Source organism: Sapajus apella, unplaced genomic scaffold (genome assembly GCF_009761245.1).
Source record: "Sapajus apella isolate SASKATOON/1434 unplaced genomic scaffold, GSC_monkey_1.0 scaffold187, whole genome shotgun sequence".
NCBI classification, from domain to species: domain Eukaryota; kingdom Metazoa; phylum Chordata; class Mammalia; order Primates; family Cebidae; genus Sapajus; species Sapajus apella.
In genome coordinates this window covers 298059-310364 of record NW_022437127.1, presented here as the reverse complement: position 1 = coordinate 310364, position 12306 = coordinate 298059, and the positions used below count along the sequence as shown (strand labels likewise).

At 37.2% G+C, this 12306-nt stretch overlaps 1 long non-coding RNA gene across 1 annotated transcript; it reads left to right on the top strand.

Annotated features, from left to right (window-relative positions):
- Positions 1-2546: 2546 nt before the first annotated feature.
- LOC116543381 lies at positions 2547-11609 on the top strand. Its single transcript, XR_004265561.1, has 3 exons — positions 2547-2557; positions 7933-7937; positions 11514-11609. It is a non-coding gene; the product is annotated as an uncharacterized LOC116543381 (long non-coding RNA).
- The last annotated feature ends 697 nt before the right edge of the window (positions 11610-12306 follow it).

Sequence of the window (12306 nt, the reverse complement as noted above, 5' to 3'; positions counted from 1 at the left end):
GGCACAATCTTGGCTCACTGCAGCCTCCTGAGCTTTGCAATCCTCCTATCTCAGCCTCCCAAGCAGTTGGGACTATAGGTACCTGCCACCACACCCAGCTAAATTTTGTATTTTTTGTAGAGATGGGTTTTGCCATGTTGACTAGGCTTGTCTCAAACTCCTGGGCTTGAGTAATCTGCCCACCTCAGCCTCCTAAAGTGCTAGGATTACATGACCCATTGCCTTGTCAAGTAGCAAAGTTTTGATTGAGGATGTATCACAAACCCATGCTTGGGTTGATCTCATTTAATAGCTTTAGATTTATTCTACAACACAGTAAATGGTGCACAAGTGTCTCTTTCTGACAATGGCACGAAACTCTATCTGGAAGTAAAGAATCAGTCAAGATTTCAAAATAGATTCCAGGAACATTTCAGTTTCCTGCCAGGGAGTAGGTGAGTCAATAGCATATTACTCTTTATGAAGGGATCTCTAATATTAGGTATGCCCCAAGGAGAGTTTTCAGAAGCAATTGGGAGTTATTCTCTAAGAACTTATTTTGTGGACTGCTTTGATTTTTGAAAGAAATAAACAAAATATTGGCCATCAACAAAAAGAAAACTGGAAATGAAAAATGGAATGCTCAGAGACTATAGCCCCTGAAACAGTGTGTGACATTCTGACTGCTGATCCTCAATAGTGAGAAAATGGAATAAGTAAAGGACAAGAAAAATGAACTGAGGGATGAGGAGACAAACATGAGACAAACCAAGAGACATGATTTAAAAACTGTCAAATCATGAAGTATATGGATAAGGTAATCATAGACTCAGTTAACACTTGTGGCCTACAGAAATCCTAGTAAAGAAGACAAACTAAGCATTATTAACCTTATTATTAACTCTTATTTTCAAGTAAGGAAACTAGGGCTTATAGAAGGCAAATTAAGAGGATCATACAATCACCAAGTAACAGAGCAGAAGATATTCTGCTACCATGTGCTTTTTACCCTACTCACAGTTACCTTTTGACTTAGTGCAACAGATTATATACTCAGTACTCCCAACAAAGGGATACTTAAGAGAAGTGTAGGTAGACAGAATGAGAGAGGGTTAGACAAATTGATGAAAAATTGAACCATAATTGTTTCCTTGCAATACCAGAGTACATTAACTGAATAAGGTAGAAATTAAATAGAACAAGAGGGGAGTCCAGCATTATAGGACCTCTGAGTTGAGTAAAGAGGAATAAAAGAAAGATGCCATCAAGTTAAAAAGAACAAAGCTGGAGGCATCATGCTACCCAACTTCAAACTATACTACAAGGCTACAATAACTAAAACAGCATAGTACTGGTACAAAGACATATAGACCAATGGAACAGAATAGAGAAGTCAGAAGTAAGATGGCACACGTACAACCATCTGATCTTTGACAAACCTGACAAAAAACAAGCTATGGGGAAAGGATTCCCTATTTAATAAATGGTGCTGGGAGAACTGGCTAGCCATATGCAGAAAATTGAAACTGGACTCTTTCCTTACACCTTAAACAAAAATTAACTCAAGATGGATTAAAGACCTAAATGTAAAACCCAAAACTATAAAAACTCTAGAGAAAAATCTAGGCAATACCATTCAGGACATAGACACAGGCAAACATTTCATGATGAAAACTTAAAAAGCAATTACAACAAAAGAAAAATTGAAAAATAGGATCTAATTGAACAAAAGAGCTTCTGCACAGCAAAAGAAACTATCATCAGAGCAAACAGACAACCTACGGAATGGGAGAAAAATTTTGCAATCTGTTTATCTGACCAAGATCTAATATCCAGAGTCGACAAGGAACTTAAACAAATTTACAAAAAAAACCCAAAACAAAACAAAACAAAAAACCCCATTAAAAACTGGGCAAGGGACATAAACATACACTTCTCAAAAGAAGACATTCATGTGGCCAACAAACATATGAAAAAAAGCTCAATATCACTGATACTTTGAGAAATGCAAATCAAAACCACAATGAGATACCATCTCATGCCAATCAGAGTGACAATTATTAAAAACTCAAGAAACAACAGATGCTGGAAAGGTTGTGGAGAAATAGAAACACTTTTATACTGTTGGTGGGAATGTAAATTAGCTCAACCATTGTGGAAGGCAATGTGGCAATTCCTCAAAGACCTAGAGACAGAAATACCAATAGACCGAGCAGTCCCATTACTGGGTATATATCCAAATATAAGTAATTCTATTATAAAGATAGATGCATGTGTATGTTCATTGCATCACTATTCACAATAGCAAAAACATGGAATCAACCCAAATGCCCATTAAAGATAGGCTGGATAAAAAAAATGTGGTCCATGTATACTATGAAATACTAAGCAGCCATAAAAAGGAATGAGATTATGTCCTTTGCAGGGACATGGGTGGAACTGGAAGCCATTATCCCCAGCAAACTAATGCAGGAACAGAAAACCAAATATCACATGTTCTCACTTATAAGTGGGAGCTGAACAATGAGAACACATGGACTCATGGAAGGGAACAATATGCACTGGGGCCTGTAGGGCAGTGATGGGGAAGGAGGAGGGAGACTATCAGGAAAAATAGCTAATGCATGCTGGGCTTAATACCTAGTTGATGGTTTGATAGGTTCAGCAAACCACGATGGCACATGTTTACCTATTTAACAAACCTGTACATTCTACACATGTACATCAGAACTTAAAAAAAAAAAAAAAGATAGAAGTGAGTCAAGAAAGGAAAATCACACATCAAAGACATATCCTCACAATTTTACATAGGCCTGATCATCTCTATGCAAAAGGCGTAGTGGACCCCTTAGGAAACTACACACCAACTGCAGCACAAGCCGCTTAAAATGAGTCTGGATTTTCTCTTCTCAAAGGTTTTTAGAGATTACAACCTTTGTTTGAAATATTGGGAAAATCTGATTCCTTGTAAATGGATGATTTTTGGAAACATCCCAAAGTTATTTGAAATAAGCTGTTTTTGGAACAAATTTAATGAAGTACAAGAGCAATAAGTTAGGTAGCACCATCTGGGCATGTAAGGGTCTGAGACTTACCTTACTGTGTGGCTAGGATGTTAGCTAGCTAGTCTTGGGAAGGAAGGGAAAGCTAGTCTTGTCTTAGGACCCCCTCATTGAGATCGTGGTCCCACTCCCTCACACAATCTTTGTCTCACAGTGACCCAATTGCTGGGTGAATTTTCTGGGAGGGGGTGGGTGTTCCATGATTTCCTTCGTTGGAGTGAATAATTGAAAGTGGAGAGTGATATGTTAGTGCTTCTTTGAAGGATGTAATTAGGTAATATCATGCAAGAAGGAAACTGTCATAAAGCTAATAAAATGCAAATGAGAAGGAACTGCAGCATTGCTCATCTGAATCATCTCATTTGCAGAATTTAAGATGAAACAATGGAGATGAACCAAGAAGTTGCATACATTCATCAGAATTGCTGGAGAGTCCTGACCTCTAGACATCAATCAAAAGGAAGTACTGACTCCTGGCAGTTTGTCTTCACTGTACTGGGATCTGAAATTAAAGGGAAGAAGGATAAAAAGTGGTATGCTGAATGGATTAAAGGTAATATATCGATTATATCAATAGTTTTCAAACTTTATAACTCATGAACTGTTTGGGAATATTTGAGCATATGGTCAATCCACACCTTAATTCTGCTGCCCACAAAGAGGTCAAAGAAATACTTCTATGGCCTCTGCTGAGCTATCTGAATTCCAGGAGCTGAATAAATCTCAAAGCATTGAGGACTGCATCAGTCAGAATTTGCCCAAATGTTTTGAAATGCACTCCTATTTCCTGTCACGCCTACCTCTTTGGCTAATGCATTCATTTCATGAGTTTCAGAAACTGCCATCTCCCTGTTCCAGGTCTTTGAAGTTGTCAAATAAGCAAATCTCTGTTCACTTTATTTATACTACTTACAGTTTTGTAGATTTCATTACTTAGAATGAGATTTCCATATTGAACGTACAAATATAACCTTAAACAAAATATTTTTTTATAATTCCCATTATCTCCAATTATTCTGAGCTCCTCTTCTCTGGATCTTTTCAAGTAATAGAAAACTTAGTTTTGAGGCAGAGCAGCAAAAACTACATAAATCTTTTCATGCAGAGATATACCAGGATAAAGCCTGCTTTCCAGTATAGTTTTTAATGATTTTCTTCATTTTCTAGGCCTTTTTGCCTGATGCAGAATATTAGTACATATGCTGGGGTCAATCTTTAATGTCTCTGGGTCTTTTTCTTGAGCAGAATCTAAGGGATAGTCTATCCTTGTCTAGATGTATTTTAGATTATTCCTAAATTCATTACTCACACACATTATAACATCTCTTAAGGCTCTGCCCGTTGACACAGATCTTAGGATTATTCTATAATGTCGCTCTTCTCTGGGATATCTTTCTACTGTCTGGGGAGATTTGTATATCTTTGAGCCTGAGACTTCACTGTGCACTCCTTCCTTATCATTTTATAAACCTATTCAACAGACTCTGACCCAGAAGGGATTCTTGAGCAATCTTGAATAATTCAATGAGTATCCAAAGATACTGATTTTGGAAGAACAAGGTTGTTGGGTACAGATAGTTAATTATTCCTAAAACCAAATATTTCCAATACCTATGTGTTGAGAAGCTCTAAGAGAGTAACAGAAGAGCAGCAATGGAATGTGACAATTGCCTGCCTGCACGCTTTCTAGGTTGAAAATCCAAGAAGTTTACATGCACTGAATTTTATTTTCTTTATTTGCCTATTTATTCACTCAAAGAATTCAGGATCTATAGTACAATAGTAGAAACTGGTTATTTCTGTTTTAGTCTTGTATTGTCTAATTTTGTTCAACTTGCCCAGTACAGAGGTAAGATTGACCAGTGGGCCTCACCTGTAAGTGAAGGTCACATCTGTAATTCTCTGATCTCATCATGCAGGAGTAGGTCACATCCTCCATTTTCATCCTTGGAATCCTGTGGAATTCACAGAGGTATAGATGGAAGTCATTTAGTCTTAGAGAGGTATTTTCATCTGCTTTGTCAATTTGACAGTAAGACTGAGTTGAATGTATTTAGAATGTCTTGGCTATAAATCCCTCCATATAGTTTAACCCACTGTTTCCTGCGGTATGCACCCCTTTACCAAAAGAGAGAAAGATAAAGCATTTTATGTTTCTGTGGGTTTTAGAAGGCTATATAAGAAGGGATTTTGTTTGTCCATTTTCAGAACTTATTCATAGAAATTTATTGAATGCCTACCTTGAGCACAGAAATAATCACATTCTCTCCTGAGAATTTTGAACCCACAGCCAAGTACAGGTGTGGAAATTTGATGGTAGAATTAATACCAATAGAAAAAGGGGCCCACAGAACTGAAAAACGTGGCCTGGGACGTATGGACAGTGACCTGGGAGGTAGGGACACAACCTCGAGAGAGAGTGTGGGGAATCGTCATGTTCCATTGCGCCCTTTCTCTTCCTCTCCTGGAGCTTCTCAAGCCCCAGGTGTCAGTCATATTGGTTTTAAAGATTATTAGTAACTACCCAAACCCAACAATTTGTTTTCAACTTTATATTTTCATCGACTTCTTTTTCTATGATGTGTGAGGAACTAGGAAATTCAGTGTGCTTTCTTGAAACACCAGGTTTCAGCTCTTTAATGAGTGGACTATTCTCTGAAGCTGGCCCTCAGTCTTACTCTGGGTTGACCAACCAAGGTCAAGAGTTGTCCGCATGCACATAGCAGCAGCCTTTCCCCAAGAGTTGTAAAGGAGCCATGGTGCAAAGCCCTCTGGACCTGGGCCTCATGTGAAAATGCACCAATTAGCCTCCTGCCGCCTGAGATGAGACTGCCACAGCACACACGTGATGTATACCAAATATGAACACATTTTTGTATTCCAGTTACACGGATTTGATCTTTACAAATGATATAAATGTACTAAATTGTCACATGTACTCCCCAAATATGTACATTTATTATGTTTCAATCAAATAATTAACATAATTTTAACTTTTTTTTGATAGTGCCGTAACTGGGGAGCAATGAATTCCAGACATAATTAATCTGACAATTGACTGATATTTACTCAGGACAAGGAAAACGATCATTAATAAGTAAGATGTGCAAGAAAGATTAATTCACAGTAAGCAAGATTTTTGTAGCTTGCACTGCTTTAAATTCTTATTATGGACTGACATTGGGATCAACTCTATGCAAATCAGAACAGAGCAATGACCTTCTCAAGTGCTCATCATATTTATCTCAGTTTCCAGAATTCCACAATCAATCTGAAAAGGTAACTAAAATGGCACTTATAAGAACCATAGATTGGCAAAGTTAATTATCCATATTTGCTAATAACATAAATAATAGTTAATATTTGTAATGTCCATGCTAAGTACTTTATATTTTTACATTTTTATTTCAGTTTTTGGGTTACAAGCGGTTTTTGTGACATGGGTGAATTATACAGTGGTGAATTCTAAGATTTTAGCGCACTTGTCCTCAAGTAGTGTACATGGTTTTTTTTGTCCAGAGTCCCTCTTCCAACCTCCCACTTCTGAGTCTCCAAAGTCCATTAGATCACTCGGTATGCCTTTGTGTACTCATATATGCTTTATACCACTTAATCCTAACAAGAATATTATAAGGTAGATACTATTATAATCCCCAATATATAGTGATGTACCACATAGTTTCAGTCAATGATGGACTGCATTTAGGATAGCGGTCCCATAAGATTACAGTGGAATTGGAAAATTTCTGTCATCTATGATGCACAACCCATTACTCATCATGTTTGCAGTGGCGATGGTGTAAACAAATCTCCTGCATTGCCAGTCATGTAAAAGCATAGCACATACAATTATGTACAGTACATAATACTTGATAATGGTAACAAATGACTATGTTAACGCCTAATATATGTTTACTATATCATAGTTTTTATTGTTATTTTAGAATGTACTCCTTTTGCTTATGAGAAAAGATAACTGTAAAAGAGCTTCAGGCAGGTCCTTCAGGAGGTATTTCAGAAGGTGGCATTGTTATTCCAGATGATAGCTACATGCCTCCTATTGCCCCTGAAGACCCATCACTGGGACAAGATATGTCTGTGCCTTAGTTTTTAACAAAATGTTAAAAAGTAAAAAATAAAAATAAAAAAAATTTTAAGTAGAAAAAAACTTGTAGAATAAGGATATAAAAATTGTTTTTTCTTTTTTTTTAATTGTACTTTAAGTTCGAGAATACATGTGCAGAATGTGCAGGTTTGTTACACAGGTATACACATGCCATGGTGGTTGGCTGCATCCATCACCCAGTCATCCACGTTAGGTATTTTTCCTAATACTATCTCTCCCCTAGCACCCCACTCCCCAGCGCCCCACCCCACTGCTATCCGTCCCGTAACCCACATACCCTGACAGACCCCAGTGTGTGATATTCCCCTCCATGGGTCCATGTGTTCTCGTTGTTCAACACCCACTTATGAGTGAGAACATGCAGTGTTTGGTTTTCTGTTCTTGTGTCAGTTTGCTGAGAATGATGGTTTCCAGCTTCACCCATGTCTCTGCAAAGGACATGAATTCATCGTTTTTTATGGCTGCCATCATTGTATTCCACGGTATATATGTGCCACATTTTCTTTGCCAGTCTGTCATTGATGGGCATCTGGGTTGGTTCCAGGGTCTTTGCTATTATGAACAGTGCTGCAATAAACATATGTGTGTATGTGTCTTTATAACAGATTTATAATCCTTTGGGTATATACTGGGATTGCTGGGTCAAAAGGTATTACTAGTTCTAGATCCTTGAGGAATCGTCACACTATCTTCCACAATGGTTGAACTAATTTACACTCCCACCAACAGTGTAAAAGTGTTCCTATTTCTCCACATCCTCTCCAGCGTCTGTTGTCTTCTGATTTTTTAATGATCGCTATCTAACTGGTGTGAGATGGTATCTCAATGTGGTTTTGATTTGCATTTCTCTAATGACCAGTGATGATGAGCTTTTTAAAATATGTTTATTGGCTACATAAATGTCCCCTTTTGAGAAGTGTCTGTATATCCTTTGCCCACTTTTTTCTGGATTTGTTTGTATCTTTCTTGTAAGTTTGTTTAAGTTCTTTATAGATTCTGGATGTTAGCCCTTTGTCAGATGGGTAGATTGCAAAAACTTTTCCCATTCTGTTGGTTGCCGGTTCACACTTATGATAATTTCTTTTGCTGTGCAGAAGCTCTGGAGTTTAATTATATCCCATTTGTCTATTTTGGCTTTTGTTGCCATTGCTTTTGGTGTTTTAGTTATGAAGTCCTTGCCCATGCCTATGTCCTGAATGGTATTACCTAGGTTTTCTTCTAGAGTTTCTATGGTGTTAGGTCTTATGTTTAAATCTTTAATCCATCTGGAGTGAATTTTTGTATAAGGTGTAAGGAAGGGATCCAGTTTCAGCTTTCTACATATGGCTAGCCTGTTATCCCAGCACTATTTATTAAATAGGGAATCCTTTCCCCATTGCTTGTTTTTGTCAGGTTTGTCAAACATCAGATGGTTTTAGATGCGTGGCATTAATTCTGAGGTCTCTGTTCTGTTCCATTGGTCTATATCTCTGTTTTGGTACCAGTACCATGCTGTTTTAATTACTGTAGTCTTGTAGTATAGTTTGAAGTCAGGTAGTGTGATGCCTCCAGCTTTGTTTTTGTTTTTGTTGTTGTTTTCTTTTGTTTGCTTAGGATTTTCTTTGCTATGTGGGCTCTTTTTGGTTCCATGTAAATTTTAAGGTGGTTTTTGTCAATTCTGTGAAGAAAGTCAGTGGTAGCTTGATGGGGATAGCATTGAATCTATAAATTACTTTGAGCAGTATGGCCATTTTCACGATATTGATTCTTCCTAACCATGAGCATGAAATGTTTTTCCATCTGTTTGTGTCCTCTCTTATTTCCTTGAGCAGTGGTTTGTAATTCTCCTTGAAGAGGTCCTTCACATACCTTGTTAGTTGTATTCCTAGGTATTTTATTTTCTTTGTAGCAATTGTGAATGGGAGTTTGTTCTTGGTTTGGCTCTCTTTAAGTCCGTTATTGGTGTATAGGAATGCTTGTGATTTTTGCACATTGGTTTTGCATCCTGAGTCTTTGCTGAAGTTGCTTATCAGTTTCAGGAGATTTTGGGCTGAGACAATCGGGTCTTCTAAATTTACAATCATTCATCTGCAAATAGAGACAATTTCACTTCCTCTTTTCCTAATTGAGTACCATTTATTTCTTTTTCTTGCCTGATTGCCCTGGCCAGAACTTCCAATACCATGTTAAATAGGAGTGGTGAGAGAGGGCATCCTTGTCTTGTGCCAGTTTTGGAAAGGAATGCTTCCAGTTTTTGCCCATTCAGTATGATATTGGCTGTGGGTTTGTCATAAATAGTTCTTATTATATCGAGATTTTTTCATCGATACCTAGTTTACTGAGAGCTTTTAGCATAAATGGCTGTTGAATTTTATTGAAGGCCTTTCTGCATCTGTTGAATAATCATGTGGTTTTTGTCTTTGGTTCTGTTTATGTAATGGATTATGTTTACAGATTTGCATATGTTGAACCAGCCTTGCATCCCAGGGATGAAGCTGACTTCGGATGGATACACTTTTTGATGTGCTATTGGATTTGGATTGCCAGTATTTTATTGAGGATTTTTGCATAAATGTTCATCATGAATATTGGCCTGAAATTTTCTTTTTTAGTTGTGTCTCTGCCAGGTTTTGGTATCAGGATGATGCTGATCTCATAAAATGAGTTAGGGAGGATTCTCTCTTTCTGTATTGTTTGGAATAGTTTCAGAACAAATGGTACCAGGTCCTCTTTGTACCTCTGGTAGAATTTGGCTGTGAATCCATCTGGTCCTGGACTTTTTTTGGTTGGTAGACTATTAATTGCTGCCTCAATATCAGACCTTATTATTGGTTTATTCAGGGATTTGACTTCTTGCTGGTATAGTCTTGGGAGGGTGTAAGTGTCCAGGAATTTATCCATTTATTCTAGATTTTCTGATTTATTTGCATAGGGGTGTTTATAGTATTCTCCGATGGTAGTTTGTATTTCTGCGGGATCGGTAGTGATATCCCCTTTATCATTTTTTATTGCATCTATTTGATTCCTCTCTTTTTTCTTCTTTATTAGACTGGCTAGCAGTCTCTATTTTGTTGTTCTTTTTTTAAAAAAATAGGTCCTGGATTCCTTGATTTTTTGAAGGGGTCTAAACTCTAAATCAGAGTTCCCTAAATCAAAGTTCTGCTCTGATCTTAGCTATTTCTTGTCTTCTGCTAGCTTTTGAATTTGTTTGTTCTTGCTCCTCTAGTTTTCTTTTCTTTTTTTTTTTTTATCATGATGATAGGGTGTCGATTTTAGATTTTTCCTTCTTTTTCTTGTGGGCATTTATTGCTATAAATTTCCCTCTACTCACAGCTTTAAATGTGTCCCAGAGATTCTGATACATTGTGTCTTCATTCTCATTGGTTTCAAAGAACATCTTTATTTCTGCCTTTATTTCATTATTTATCCAGTAGTCATTCAGAAGCAGGTTGTTTAGTTCCCATGTAGTTGTGCAGTTTTGAGTGAGTTGGGTAATCCTGAGTTGTAATTTGATTGCACTGTGGTCTGAGAGACTGTTTGTTATGGTTTCCTTTCTTTTACATTTGCTGAGGAGTGTTTTACTTTCAATTACATGGTTAATTTTAGAATAAGTGTGATGTGGTGCTGAGAAGAATGCATATTCTGTGGATTTGGGGTGGAGAGTTCTGTAGATGTCTATTAGGTTTGCTTGGTCCAGATCTGAGTTCAAGTCCCAGATATCCTCGTTAATTTTCTGTTTTGTTGATCTGTCTAATATTGACAATGGAGTGTTAAAGTCTCCCACTATTATTGTGTGGGAGTCTAAGTCTCTTTGTAGGTTGTTAAGAACTTCCTTTATGTATCTGGGTGCTCCTGTATTGGGTGCATATATAATATATATTTAGGGTAGATAACTCTTCTTGTTGCATTTATCCCTTTACCATTATGTAATGCCCTTCTTTGTCTCTTTTGATCTTTGTTGGTTTAAATTCTGTTTTGGAAGAGACTAGGATGGCAACCCCTGCTTTTTTTTGCTCTTCATTTGCTTGATGAATCTTCCTCCATCCCTTTATTTTGAGCCTATGTGTGTCTTTGCATGTGAGATGAGTCTCTTGAATACAGCACACTGATAGGTCTTGAGTCTTTACCTAGTTTGCCAGTCTGTGTCTCTTAATTGGGGCATTTATCCCATTTACATTTAAGGTTAATATTGTTATGTGTGAATTTGATCCTGCCATTATGATGCTATCTGGTTGTTTTGCCTGTTAATTGATGCAGTTTCTTCATAGCATCGATGTTCTTTGTAATTTGGTATGTTTTTGGCAGTGACTGATACTGGTTGTTCCTTTTCATGTTTAGTGCTTCCTTCAGGAGATCTTATAAGGCAGGCTGGTGAGAAAATCTCTTAGCAATTCTTGTTCGTAAAAGATTTTATTTATCTTTCACTTATGAAGCTTAGTTTGGCTGGATATGAAATTCTAGGTTGACATCCAATCTTTGACAAACCTCACAAAAACAAGCAATGGGGAAAGGAGTCCCTGTTTAATAAATGGTGTTGGGAAAACTGGCTAGCCATATGCAGAAAGCAGAAACTGGACCCCTTCCTGATGCCTTACACTAAAATTAACTCCAGATGGATTAAAGACTTAAACATAAGACCTAATACCATAAAAACCCTAGAAGAAAACCTAGGCAAAACCATTCAGGACATAGGCATAGGCAAGAACTTCATGACTAAAACACCAAAAGCATTGGCAACAAAAGCCAAAATAGACAAATGGGACCTAATCAAACTTCACAGCTTCTGCACGGCAAAAGAAACAGTCATTAGAGTAAATCGACAACCAACAGAATGAGAAAACATTTTTGCAGTCTACCCATCTGACAAAGGGCTGATATCCAGAATTTACAAAGAACTAAAACAGATTTACAAGAAAAAAACAAACAACCCCATTCAAAAGTGGGCAAAGGATATGAACAGACACTTTATGAAGAAGACATACATGAAGCCAACAAACATATAAAAAAAATGCTCATCATCACTGGTCATTAGAGAAATGCAAATCAAAACTACATTGAGATACCATCTCATGACAGTTAGAATGGTGATCCTTAAAAAATCTGGAGACAACAGATGCTGGAGAGGATGTGGAGAAATAGGAACACTTTTACACTGTTGGT